The sequence below is a fragment of the Bos mutus genome, chromosome 12 (genome assembly GCF_027580195.1).
Source record: "Bos mutus isolate GX-2022 chromosome 12, NWIPB_WYAK_1.1, whole genome shotgun sequence".
Taxonomy (NCBI): Eukaryota; Metazoa; Chordata; class Mammalia; order Artiodactyla; family Bovidae; genus Bos; species Bos mutus.
The window spans coordinates 21,972,635-21,985,569 of NC_091628.1; the positions used below are offsets into that span (position 1 = coordinate 21,972,635).

The window sequence follows — 12,935 nt, forward strand, 5'->3', positions numbered from 1 at the left end:
CTCTGTTCTGGAGGCCAGAAGTCTGACATCAAGGTGTCAGCAGGGCTGGTTTCTCCTGAGGGCGGGGAGGGACAGCCTGTTCTAGGCCTCTCTCCCAACTTCTGGTGTTTCCTGGCAGTCTTTGGTGTTTCTTGGCTTGCGGTTCTCTGCCTTCATCTTCACATGATGTTCTTCCTGTGTGCCTGTCTATCTTCAAATTCCCCCCTTTTGCAAGAACAGCAGTCATAGTTCACTGGGGCCTACCCGAATGACTCCATATCAACTTGATTACCTTCTGTAAAGACCTGATCTCTGAGTAGGGCCCATTCTGGGGTACTGGGACTTGAGACCCAACATTTTTCTTTCTCTTCTGGAGACCCCATTCACTCCATAGTGTTATGACTCAGGAACGTGATGACTTGTCTCTGTCATGTGAGCTCACGTAAGTTTGTTTCGCTTTTCTCCTCTCCTGAATTAGGTAGCACGCTCTGTAGGGTGTGCATGGTACTCACGGTTCCTTTTCCATCTTTCCAGCCCCTCACGTGTGTGTGCTAAATCGCTCAGTCGCGTCCGACTCTTTGCGACCCCTTGGCCTGTAGCCCACCAGGCTCCTCTGTCCATGAGGATTCTCTAGGCGAGAATACTGGAGTGGGTTGCCATACCCCTCTCCAGGTGATCTTCACAACCCAGGGATTGAACCCTTGTCTCAGGCATCTCCTGCACTGCCAGGCAGCTTCTTTAGCAGTAGTGCCACCTGGGAAGCCCCCAGCCACCCCCATACAGGGTTATTTTTCAGCTGATCGAGGAGCTTGGGGAAAGCTGCCGGAAGACGCAATGCTTAAGGAGGTCACCTTCACTGCAGGGAAGTGTTCTTCACACCAGTCTCCAGTGGGTTTTAGGAAGAGACCTGGTATGAATTCCAAGTATTTGAGAAGGGGCTGGGCAGATGGACTTGCCCCTTTTTTTTTTTTTAAATAATAAATATAGGCTTTGTTTCCTCTTTGGAACACTCTGATCAAAACAAACGGATTAGGCCAAGCACATGGTCACAGTAACAGGTGGTCGGGAGGTCCCCTGTGGCGTGTGGCCTGCAGAGCCTGGCCTCCTTCAGGCCTGGGAGGGAGGCACTGTTGCGGTCGGGCCCCTGGAGGAGGCGGGTGCACACAGGGGAGCCAGCGGTGCGTGTCTGCAGCTGGGCCGGCCAGCTCTGGACTCCCTGAGTGACTAAGGGGGAAGTGCAGACAAAGCGGGGAACGTGTAGGGCTGACGGCTATTAAGGAAAGGAAGCTAGGTTTGTTAAGTCTTTCTCCCTGGCCGCTGTCACTGGCATGCTTTGTAAAGCACACTGCTTTCCTCCAGGGTTTCCCAGGTGGCTCAGATGGTAAAGAATATGCCCGCAATGCAGCAGACCTGGGTTCGATCCCTGGTTGGGAAGATCCCTGGAGAAGAGAACACTCCAGTGTTCTTGCCTGGAGAATCCCATGGATAGAGGAGCCTGGCGGCCTACAGTCCATGGGATCATAGAGAGTCAGACACGACTGAGCACACAGCATGCCTGCCTGCCGCTTGCCTCCAGGTCTGAATGGACCCGCACTCTCAGCGATGGTGGATTCACCAGCCTTGATGGGGCACAAGTGACCTGGGTTCAGGCCCTAGGGCCACCCTCAGTGTAGCTCTGTGACCCTGGGCAAGTGAGTCCAGCGTAGGGAGTCAACGAGTTTCTGCCTGCTCAGCCCTGCTTCCTCCCAGTGGTTAGGAACCCAAACCGAACGACGTGGAGGAAAGCGATGCTCAGAGGATAAGGTGATCTGTACACCATTACCCCTGTCACTGCTATGATTTCCAGATGTGTGTTTCATCCAAGTTAGTGAAATACAAGGAAAACTTTGCGTCAGAAAACAGATGGGAAGAGGCTGAAGAAGGGGAGAGGGGACTCGGCAAGATGAAGAAGGGAGATTTGTCCTCAGCAGGGTCTCGGCTTGCGATTCCTCCGAGCAGACCCAGAAACCGTCCCATGAGGCAAGCGGCTGCGGTGTGTTCACCTGGCTGAGAGAGGGTTTTGAACCATTGTTTCTGGAGCTCACCTTCTTACAAAGCTCTGGGAAAGCAGGTTGGCTTTAGGGTAGACTGAAGCCACGGAGTCTTCTCCCTTTGTTTGGGATTCTCTTGGCTTCGCTCCTTGTATTTAGCTGGCATCTTCCGGGGGTCAGAGGCACCGTGTCCTCCTCAGGTCACTGCGTCCCAGTGACCGCCAGCTGCACCAGAGGAGGAAGCTTCCTTTCCAGGGCCAGCCACAAACCTCTCCACATGACTTTTTATTTCCAATTAGTTCTTATTTGTTTAGTTGCTAAGTCATGTCCAACTCTTTTGCAACAAACACCACAGACTCTAACCCTCCAGGCTCCTCTGTCCATGGGGTTCTCCAGGCAAGAATACTGGAGTGGGTTGCCATTTCCTCCTCCAGGAGATCTTCCCAACCCAGGAATCAAACCTGGGTCTCCTGCACTGCAGGCAGATCCTTTACTGCCTGAGCCACCAGGGAAACCCATAACTGCCCTACACCTTCTATGATGAGGCCCTTGGCCCTGTTTAAACCACTGAGACTACTTCTATCCAGAGATGATACCTGAGCTGGGCCTGGCTGGCCCTAAGTGGGGAGACTGGTCATTTTCCCTAAAGTGGTTTAAACAGAAGAGTCAAGATCATGCCCAGGGTCACCATGATGGGATAGCATGCTGAGAGGTGGCTTCTGAACCTCTTAGAAGGCCCCAGGGTCTCTGTCACTTGATCTTATACAGTTCCAAGTCTTTATTTTCATATACTGCTGGACTAAATGCAAGAGACACTTGACTTTTGTTGAGTTTAGAATCCTACTTGGTCTGAACGAACAGAATTGTCTTTTTGTTGTTGTGGTTTAGTCGCTAAGATGTGTTCAACTCTTTGCGACCCCATGGACGGCAGCACGCCAGGCTTCCCCGTCCCTCACCATCTCCCGTAGTTCATCCAAATTCCTGTCCATGGATGGTGATGCCATCCAACCATCTCTTCCTCTGCAGCCCTCTTCTCCTTTTGCCTTCAATCTTTCCCAGCATCAGGGTCTTTTCCAAGAGCATCAGGGACCATTCACATCAGGCGGCCAAAGTATTGGAGTATTTAGCTTCAGTGTCAGTCCTTCCAATGAGTATTCAGGGTTGATTTCCCTAAAGCTTGACTGGGTTGATCTCCTTGCGGTCTAAGGGACTCTCAAGAGTAGTTGCCCTTTTGAATAGCAAGTAAATGAAGGAGGTCCCTTTTGAAATAGGGTCTTCTCTAGACTCCAGTTTTTATATAATAGAGCTAAACCACTCATCTAAAATCCACAGTTTTAACACATAAAATGAGGTTGTATTGATTGGTTGATGAAAATATTGTGACCAGAGGCTCAGAGGAACCTAACTCTGTATTTTCCCTGGAAAAATTGTTCATTATTCACTAATTAAGTGTTTGTGGTCACTTTGTAGTGCATAACTACTGTGAATATTGAGAATCAACTAAGCGAAGAGTTGACTCACTGGAAAAGACTCTGATGCTGGGAGGGATTGGGGGCAAGAGGAGAAGGGGACGACAGAGGATGAGATGGCTGGATGGCATCACTGACTCGATGGACGTGAGTCTGAGTGAACTCTGGGAGTTGGTGATGGACAGGGAGGCCTGGCGTGCTGCAATTCATGGGGTCGCAAAGAGTCGGACACGACTGAGCGACTGATCTGATCTGATCTGAAGTGTATGTGCACATTTTTGTGTATTCACTAGTTAACACAATATTTCTTTGCATAAAATATATTTAGAGGGAAAAAAATTCCCTGGTGGCTCAGTGGTGAAGAATCTGCTTGCCAGTGCAGGAGAGCTGGGTTTGATTTCTGGACCAGGAAGATCTCCTGGAGAAGGAAATGGCAACCCACTCCAGTATTCTTGCCTGGAAAATCCCCTGGACAGAGGAGCCTGGAGGGCTATAGTCCACAGGGTCACAAAAGAGTTGGACATGACTTAGTGACTAAAAGCAACAATAGTTGCAGCAGGCCCCTTCACCTTGGTCAAAACTGATATGGATATTTTTCAAGTCTCTTTTCTTTACCGATCAAGCTTCTGCATGTTGACCTTTGAGGCAGATATTACCATTTTGGTAACACGAGATACAAATGACTGAATTATTACGTAAACTCTGGGCAGCTGCATTTCCTAACACACGTGGGCCTCGTCTCAAGGGGCCAGGACAGTACTTTCAGTGCAACAATTCTGAGAAGTTTTATACAAATAGCACTCTCTTTGAAGAATTTCTCCTGTTTAATGGGAGCTAAGGGATATCATTAACTCGAACACTTGATTTGGAATCAGACATTAGAGATTTTAGAAATTGAGGGATTTGAAATATCAAACTACCTCCTAGGATTTAGACCCGAACAAGAAAAAGCTTCAAAATAAAACCACATAAAAATCATTAAATTATTATCATCCAAATTTAGAAACATGTAATGAATATTCATTTTTCTTTTTTCTTATCTGGAGGCTATGTAATCCCAGTCAGGGATTTTTTCTTGAATATGAGAGAATAGAAAAACAAGTGTCTAGGAATGAGGTCACCTTATGACCTTTTCCCCAGGCGCCCCGCTCAATGTTTGGGGACTTCTATTAAATTGATGAGAACCATTCACATTGAGGACAGCATGAGAATAAAGCACGCAATTATGGGGGGAAAAGAGAGGAGAGAAAAGAGACCCTTTTTACTGTCAGATTCAATCTTTAGAGAATTGCTATGCCTCCCCCACACCCAAATTTTAACTTTTTACTTTGTATTGGGATATAGCCGATTAACAATGTTGTAGTAATTTCAGGTGGACAGCGAAGGGACTCAGCCATATGTATACATGTTTCCATTCTCCCCCAAACCCCGCTCCCACCTAGGCTGGTACATAATATTGAGCAGAGTTTCATGTGCTATACAGTAGGTTTTTGTTGGTTATCCATTTAAGATATAGTAGTGTGTATATCAGAGAAGGCAGTGGCACCCCACTCCAGTGCTCTTGCCTGGAAAATCCCATGGACGGAGGAGCCTGGTAGGCTACAGTCCATGGGGTCGCTGGGAGGCGGACACAACTGAGCAACTTCACTTTCACTTTTCACTTTCATGCATTGAGAAGGAAATGGCAGCCCACTCCAGTGTTCTTGCCTGGAGAATCCCAGGGACGGGGGAGCCTGGTGGGCTGCCGTCTATGGGGTCGCACAGAGTCGGACGCGACTAAAGCGTCTTAGCAGCAGCAGCAGCAGTGTGTATACGCCCTTCCCCAGGTCCCTAAACTATCTCTTCCCCCTGGCAGCCATAAGTTTGTTTTCTGTGTCTCTTTCTGTTTTGTATATAAGTTCATTTGTATCATTTCTTTTCAGATTCCACATATGAAGGACGTCATACGCTATTTCTCCTTCTCTGTCTGATTACTTCACTCACTATGACACTCTCTAGGTCCGTCCATGTTGCTGCAAATGGGGACTATTTCATTTTTTTAATGGCTGAGTATTATTCCATTGTAGATATATACCACATCTTCTTTATCCATTCCTCTATGTTTGAATTGTTAATGTGTTGTGCATGCTAAGTCACTTCACTCATGTGACCCCATAGACTGTAGCCCGCCAGGCTCCTCTGTCCATGGGATTCTCTGGGCAAGAATACTGGAGTGGGTTGCCATGGCCTCCTCTGGGGAATCTTCTCAACCCAGGAATTGAACCCAGGTCTCCCCATTGCAGGTGGATTCTTTACCATCTGAGCCACCAGGGAAGCCCTGATCCATAGTTACTTATGCCTAATTATGGTTGATCTTTTTATATTAGAGTTGATGTGTGACTTGGGTCTTACCTCAACCTGTGGTTATTCAGAATCTTCATCTTTGTTTCATCAAATGATGACTAGTCTTCGTCATTTTCTGTAACTCTAACCATTCCTGTTCCCATTTACAGCCACACTAGTCGGTACAAAACCGGAAGTCAGAAGATCCAGTTTAGCACTTCTGTTCTCCGTGAAGCATCCATGCAGTGCCCCTGACAGCCGTAATGAGAGGGAATCCTCAAGGCTCCTTGTTTCTTGCTGTAGGGAGAGCCGGGCCCTGCCCTGAAGGTGACAGGCAGATGTTTGACAGTTACTCACAAATCCTTTCTGCTATGAGGTTCTCATCTTCATCCTGCTCTCTTTTCTATGGTTCTTTTCTCTTTCCCACTGTTAACTGGTCCTCTGGCTGCATCAGTTGGAGTTATACATGCCCCTTTTGTTTAAAAAGAAAAAATGCCTCTCAACTGAGGGTTCCTTTCTTATGGTGGTGTGTGTTACCCTGACAGATTCTCACTCCTGGGGTTCGTGAGCCAAGTGGAGGCGCTGATGGGCCAGCATTTGGCACACATCCTCCTCTAACTCATTTATAACATGTCCTGATTTCATTCGTCTGTCCTTAGCAGAGTCAGCAGAGTTGGTTGGGTTAATCCTGAGTGCATGCCTGCTAAGTTGAGTGTCTCTTTGTGACCCAATGGATTGTAGCCCACCGGGCTCCTCTGTCCATGGGATTCTCCAGGCAAGAATATTGGAGTGGGTTGCCATGCTCTCCTCCAGGGGATCTTCCTGACCCAGGGATTGAACCTGTGTTTCTTTTGTCTCCTGCATTGGCAGGTGGGTTCTTTACCACTGCCGCCACCTGGGAAGCCGGGGTTAATCCTGCTCTGTGGCTTACTAGCAAGTGGCCAGACCTGATCCCGTTACCCTCAGGAAGTGACCGTGCTGGGTGATGAGACGCCTGGCAGGTCTCACTGACCTGTCTTGTCCAGTCACCCAGTTCAGGATACCTTTTCAGCCTGGCTGGTTGCTCCAGGGTGATGACAATTCAGATACAGGTCTTGTTCACAAATTCTTTAAATCAACTGAAGTAAATTCCAGACTTACTGCTAGAAGTGAGAGTGCATTCGCGATCTCACTGAACCTGAGAAGATCCTGAACACGTGGTGAGGAGTCAATAACCCCTCACTCGTACTTGCGATGTGTTTGGTCCTGTCTTTAAGCAGACTCTTTGAGATCAACTTTGGGTCTTGCTAATCAGTTTATTTGAAAATTTGCTTTAGTTATGGTTTTAATGAAAGTGACAGGAAGTTTATTTTTTGCATGCAAGTATAAATCATGTTGGAATATTTTTTTCTTTATCAGAAAGCCTCAGATAGAGCCAAGATTTGGCATACTCTGCACCCATGTTTGCATAGACACAACAGGGTCAAATCTGTCTAAAAGATCATTTGATGTGATTCTCCACACGTGCATGCTAAGTCACTTCAGTCGTTCAGTCACTTCAGTCACTTCAGTCCGATTCTTTATGACCCCCTGCTCTGTAGCCTGCCATTCCTCTGTCCATGGGGATTCTCCAGGCAAGAATACTAGAGTGGGTTGCCATGCCCTTCTCCAGGGGATCTTCCCTACTCAGGGATTGAACCCACGTCTCTTATGTCTCCTACATTGGCAGGTGTATTCTTTACACTAGGGCTATCTGTGTTCTTCACACTAAGGCCATCTGGCAAACCCTGTGATTCTCAGTAGCCAGCTTCTATTAACTATTATTCAGTTTGAATCTGGAAATTCCTGTATGGGACTGATGGGATGGTCAGTCATTTCAAAAGACATGTGCATGTAAACACTGATGACCATATTTTTCCCCTGGTGTAAACCCCTTAGTACAATGCCATGCTCATTTTTTTTGTTTGTTTGTTTTGTTTTGAAGTAAAGAAAGGTATATTACAAGGCCATGTAAGGAGACGAGGTGGCCCATGCCCTGAAAAGCCTTGAGCTCCACTATGCTAATTTTGGGTCAAAGTCATTAGCTGCAATGGAGAAAACGTGGCACTATGGATTTGATGGTTAGGACTCTGTCAGTGAAGGATACTTATCTGGGCCCGGGGCTCAGGAAACTCAAAAGGGGAAGCTCCGGTTCCCACAGTGAATTGCTTGCCAAGCCTTTGGTCAATCTTGGCAGGCTGCCACATCTGTCCTGCCCTGGTCTGACCCCTGGAGGCTGTGAGTGCTGGTACCCGCTGAGTGCTAGATGGCAGGCATGGCCAGGGGCCAGAGCCATCTGAGACTTCAGTCAACTCGAGACACAAGGTGAATCTCTTTCCCGTGAATCAACATGATTTGCAGTTGGTGCAGGTACTTTTTAGCAGAAACCCTTTGCCCTAGAATACCTGTCAGTTCAAATTTTTAGAATTCTCCAGGCAAGAATACTGGAGTGGGTTGCCATTTCCTCCTCCAGGGAATCTTCCCGACCCAGGGATTGAACCCATGTCTCTCGTGTCTCCTGCATTGCCCAGGTGGGTTCTTCACCCCTAGCGCCAACTGGGAATCCCCAGGCATGGCTCACAGACCTTTTTAATGTCTCAGCTCTCCTTTTTGGATGGTACATTTTTTTTTTTTTTTTTTCTCAATTTTTTTTCTGGGGCAGGATCGGAGCCGTTCCCTTTTATTTCCCCTCTGCTGCACTCACAGCTCAGCAAGACTGCCCGGCAGCTGCCAACAATGAGCTGTGTTTCTTAGGGCTTTGGCCACAGTTAATATCGGATGGTACATTTTCTTCTTATTTTTTTTTTTTAATAGATCTTGTCAGTCCTCAGCCTTGGACAGATTATGTTCATGGAATCCTCTAGTGTGAGACGTTAACGTGTTCCATTTTACTTTAAAAAAAATTGTTTTAATTTGTATACAATTTTAAAGGTTACTCTCTATTTACAGTCATTACAGAATACTGACTGTATCCTCCATGTTGTATAAGCCCAGCTCACACCCACCCGTTGGTACCTCCCACTTCCCCGCCTCTATTTGCTCTTCTCGGCCCTACTGATAACCGCTAGTTTGTTCTCTTTGTGAGCCTGCTTCTTTTTTGGTCATATTCACTCGTTTATTGTATTTTTTTCAGGTATTTCATTTTTCTTGACTGTTGCATCCAGGTCTGGACACATTTACAAGACAGACAGGAGTATTTTTTAGATTTTCTCTCCTTGCAAAGGGAATGACACAGAGATAGAATCTCACAAATAGCTTGTGGTTTTCCAAATCCCCCAGGAGGAGGCCATTAGGGTTCTTATGAATGGAACCTGTCTTGCTCCAACCCCTCCAAGATGATCAAAATGCTCATTCAGAAAAGCACAAGGGCTTTCCTGGTGGTGGCTAAGGCTCCATGCTCCCAGTGCAGGGGGTCGGGGTTTGATCCCTAGTCAGGGAACTGGATCCCGCATGCCGCAACTAAGAGTCTGCGTGCTGCAACTAAAGATCCCGCGGGCTGCAAGTAAAGACTTGGTGCAGCCAGATAAATAAATGTAAAAAAAAGAAAAACACAAGGGCAGCTTGGGTGATTCCCTACTTCAACAAAAGGAGCACGGTTTCTTCTCTTCCTTCCTCTCTCTGTTCACAGCCTTCTCCTTCTCTTCGAGTTTGGGTCTGATCTGTGTCTGATGTTCTCGTGGCTTTTAGGTCATTTTAGGAGCTAATGTGAGAGGGGAAATTAGTAGCAAATAGTGATGGGCAACTGCCTTCTTTACATTTCTCCATAGAAAATTGGAAACTCCCATCAGAAGGAACCGTTGGGGAGACTTTATCTGCAATGTTACCCTCTATGACTGTTTCCCTGCCCTCCTTGCAGGAGCATGGAGTATATCAATCCTTTCCAGAATGTGCTAGAAAGATGCCCCTGTCACACATCAGTGCAGAGATTACTAGCATGAGCCTTAGGGCAGGCAGCCCTGGGTCTGAGTCTCATGTCTACCTGATACTTGTCACCCAGTATCCCAAGGCAAGTCTCTAGCCTCGTGAAGCTTTAATATGCAATGTCTTTATAATGTGAATGTTGACTCTCTTCTTATAGGTGGCTGTGAAGATTCAGTGAAATGATTGCATATAGCATTTAGCACAGGGAAAACCCTAGGACATGCTAAGTACTTAATTGTGTGTAGCTCTCTGCTCCATGCAGTACAATTGTCTGGCTTCCCTTCTGCAAGTTAAAGTGGTTTTCTAAGCCTGATTTGCAAAATATTGAGCCCACTGTTTTGGGACCAGGAATATGGTTTTTTTTTCTGTTTGCTATTAGTCACTAGTAGTGGGAGATGTTGTTAACCGGCCAAAGAGAACTTTGGGCATAGATAATTCCAGTCTAACTCAAAGTGTAGTAGAATGACGAATAATTAAAATGTGGATTTAATTGCAGTCAGATTTTTAAAATTGTAACTCTATCCTAGGATAGTCATCTCTTAACATTTTTAATAAATTTGCTCAAATGTAGGTCCTGCAAAAATAGAATATACAGGAGGGTCTTAGGTTATCCTAAGATAACTTAGGTTAACCTAACTTAGGTCTTAGGTTAATTTGTAGAAATAAGTGCAGTTCAAATTGGATTTCTTTTAGAAGATAATTCATGTTCATGCTCACAAATTTAACCGCTAATTTCAGCAAATGAATGTTAAGAAAACAGATTTTAATAAGCTTCTACAAAGTCAAAGAAAATCTATGGAGCCTGTTTGCCTAAGGAGCAAAGGAGTTCTGAATAACTGGATTTATTTCTAAGGAGAAAAAAAAAATAGAAAGAGACTGCTTTCTTTGGATCCAGTGGAACTGAGACAGGAGGAAGAAAACAAGCTCATGTAAGAAAAATATGAAATAAAAACGTGAACATGGCAGAAAAAGGAAACTGGGTCAGACTCTTAAGCAACATGACTGTGGTGACAAAGCCTTGGAAGAATAAGGTCAGACTAGCCAAAGCTGCTCATAAGACACCACTCGTAGAAGACAGAAAGGACCAAGAAAGGGCCAAAGAGAATGTCACCTCTCTTCTTTATTACTAGCATGAGCTAATAACAAGCCATTAAAAGAATGGAGATGTTTGATGCTCCTTGAAAATTAACCTCCATACTTAAAAAGAAGAAGAAGAACAGGAAATAGGAACAGAAGACACATAAATTTGGAGGGTGGAGGACAGCTGTGTGGTGGATGATGTTTTAAATGGGTTGAGGGTATTAAAGACAGAATGCTTGGTGTACTTGTATTTCAGGGCATGAAAATGAAGTTGCCAGTGTCGTTTCAAGAATGAATTTGTGCAGTTAGGGAGGAACCCCCAAATTGTAAAGAGCTGTCACGCCTATACACACCCATACACATTGGCATGTGCACACACACACACAGACTTAGGCAATGACCCCTAAGGAAGAGTCTCCAAATAAATCAACAAGCATATTGAATAAAACAATGCACAGGGTAAACTCTTTCATACTTAAAATGAGCATCTCCATCTGGTCAAGGAAGATGCAGAGGGACTGGCTTTGAGATCAAGAGAGCTTACTTGGTACAATATCTCTGGCTTCAGAGAGACCCTGTAACTGTCCAAAATGATCAGGCAGCTAAGCAAGCTGACCAGCCCAGCTACCATCTGTGTTAGTTCTGAGCTGAACCATTTTCCTACAATCTGGACTCTGTGTCTGAGTTTCCCACTTTTCCCCAGTATAATTTTATAGAAGAATGTATTTGGAGACAAATAGATTGGACAACAATTTACCTCTATTATGAAAGGTATTGGAATCTTTGGTGAGATTTGAAATGAATTTTGATTGGACAGTACTTTTATTGACTCTCAATAGTAACCTGAAAACCAGCCCACAGTTTTTATAGGCTTGAGATAAAGTAGTGCTTTTTATAGCTCAGTTGTGTTTATAGGTATTTATTCTTTGAAAAGACAAATAGGACCAAGTGTTTATAAGAATATTTAATACTGTATCCCGAGGGTTTTTAATACTTTCACCAGGCATTTCATCAGATTTCTTATGGAGAAACCCTGCTATTAAATAATATTGTTCTCCCTCATGCTTATCAGTGAAAACTGTGTGATCTTTCCACTATGTGGAGGGATCAGGGAGAGCAAAATTGGCATGGTCTTCATTTTTAGAAAGGCTATGGGGGTGGAGCTTTCCCACTGGTAGTCCAGTGGTTAAGAATCTGCCTGCCAATGCAGGGGACATGTGTTTGACCCTTGCTCTAGAAATGTCCCCCATACCCCAGGGCAACTAAGCCCGTGTGCCACAGCTAATGAGCCTGTGCTCTAGAGCCTAGGAGCTGCAACTTCTGAAGACTGTGCACCCTAGAGCCTGTGCTCTGCAGCAAGAGGAGCCACTGCAATGAGAAGCCCATGCACTGCAACTGGAGAGTAGCCCCCGCTTGTGCAACTAGAGAAAACCTGCATGGGTGGCAGCAAAGACCCAGGGCAACCGAAACGAAAAATAAATAATAAATAAATCTTTAATGAAAGGTCTGGGGACCTCTTGACCTACAATATGACTACAGGCTCTATCATGCATGCAGATACGCATCAAATGATTTCTGAGTTTCTGCTAAATGCAAGAGAATATGCACCCTTTTTTCCTCAAAAAGAGTGGGAATTCATTTACCATGGAGCCATATTGTAACGCTAATACTGCATATTGTGACCTGGATATCATGGTGCTTAGTGGAGGACTTCAACACTTAGCATTTACTTGACTCTATGTTAAGCTCTGGTTCCCACCCTTTTGATTTTCTGCAGAAGACCAAGAAGAAAGCTCAGATGGGGCGGGGACAGAGGAAGAGCTGCTAACAGAGTAGAGGAGGCATTTACTTGAACCACATCTAACAAACCAGAAAAATAAAGGCAGTGTTTTCCTGCCTGAAGCTCCTCACTTTTATCTGCCCGAAGTTTATTCGAGAACATAGATGTTTAACTCATTGTTCACGCTGCTCAGCTCTTCGGTTTGTAAATGCCACCATACGCACCTGGACATTCAAAACAGCCAATGAACGGGCCTGAAGGCGATGCAGTTTCATCTTCCTTGGTCACTGCCCAGCTTCATGCATGGAGAAAAGTGCTTAGAGCATTGTCGTTGGC

The 12,935-nt window shown here is 45.5% G+C and overlaps 1 long non-coding RNA gene across 1 annotated transcript in view; it reads left to right on the top strand.

Moving 5' to 3' along the window:
* Nucleotides 1-268: 268 nt before the first annotated feature.
* The window catches only part of LOC138990256 (uncharacterized), a 328,388-nt gene continuing 315,721 nt past the window's right edge, over nt 269-12,935 (top strand). Inside the window, exon 1 of the long non-coding RNA XR_011466375.1 lies at nt 269-421. This is a non-coding gene — a long non-coding RNA (uncharacterized lncRNA). The remainder of the gene's footprint in view (nt 422-12,935) is intronic.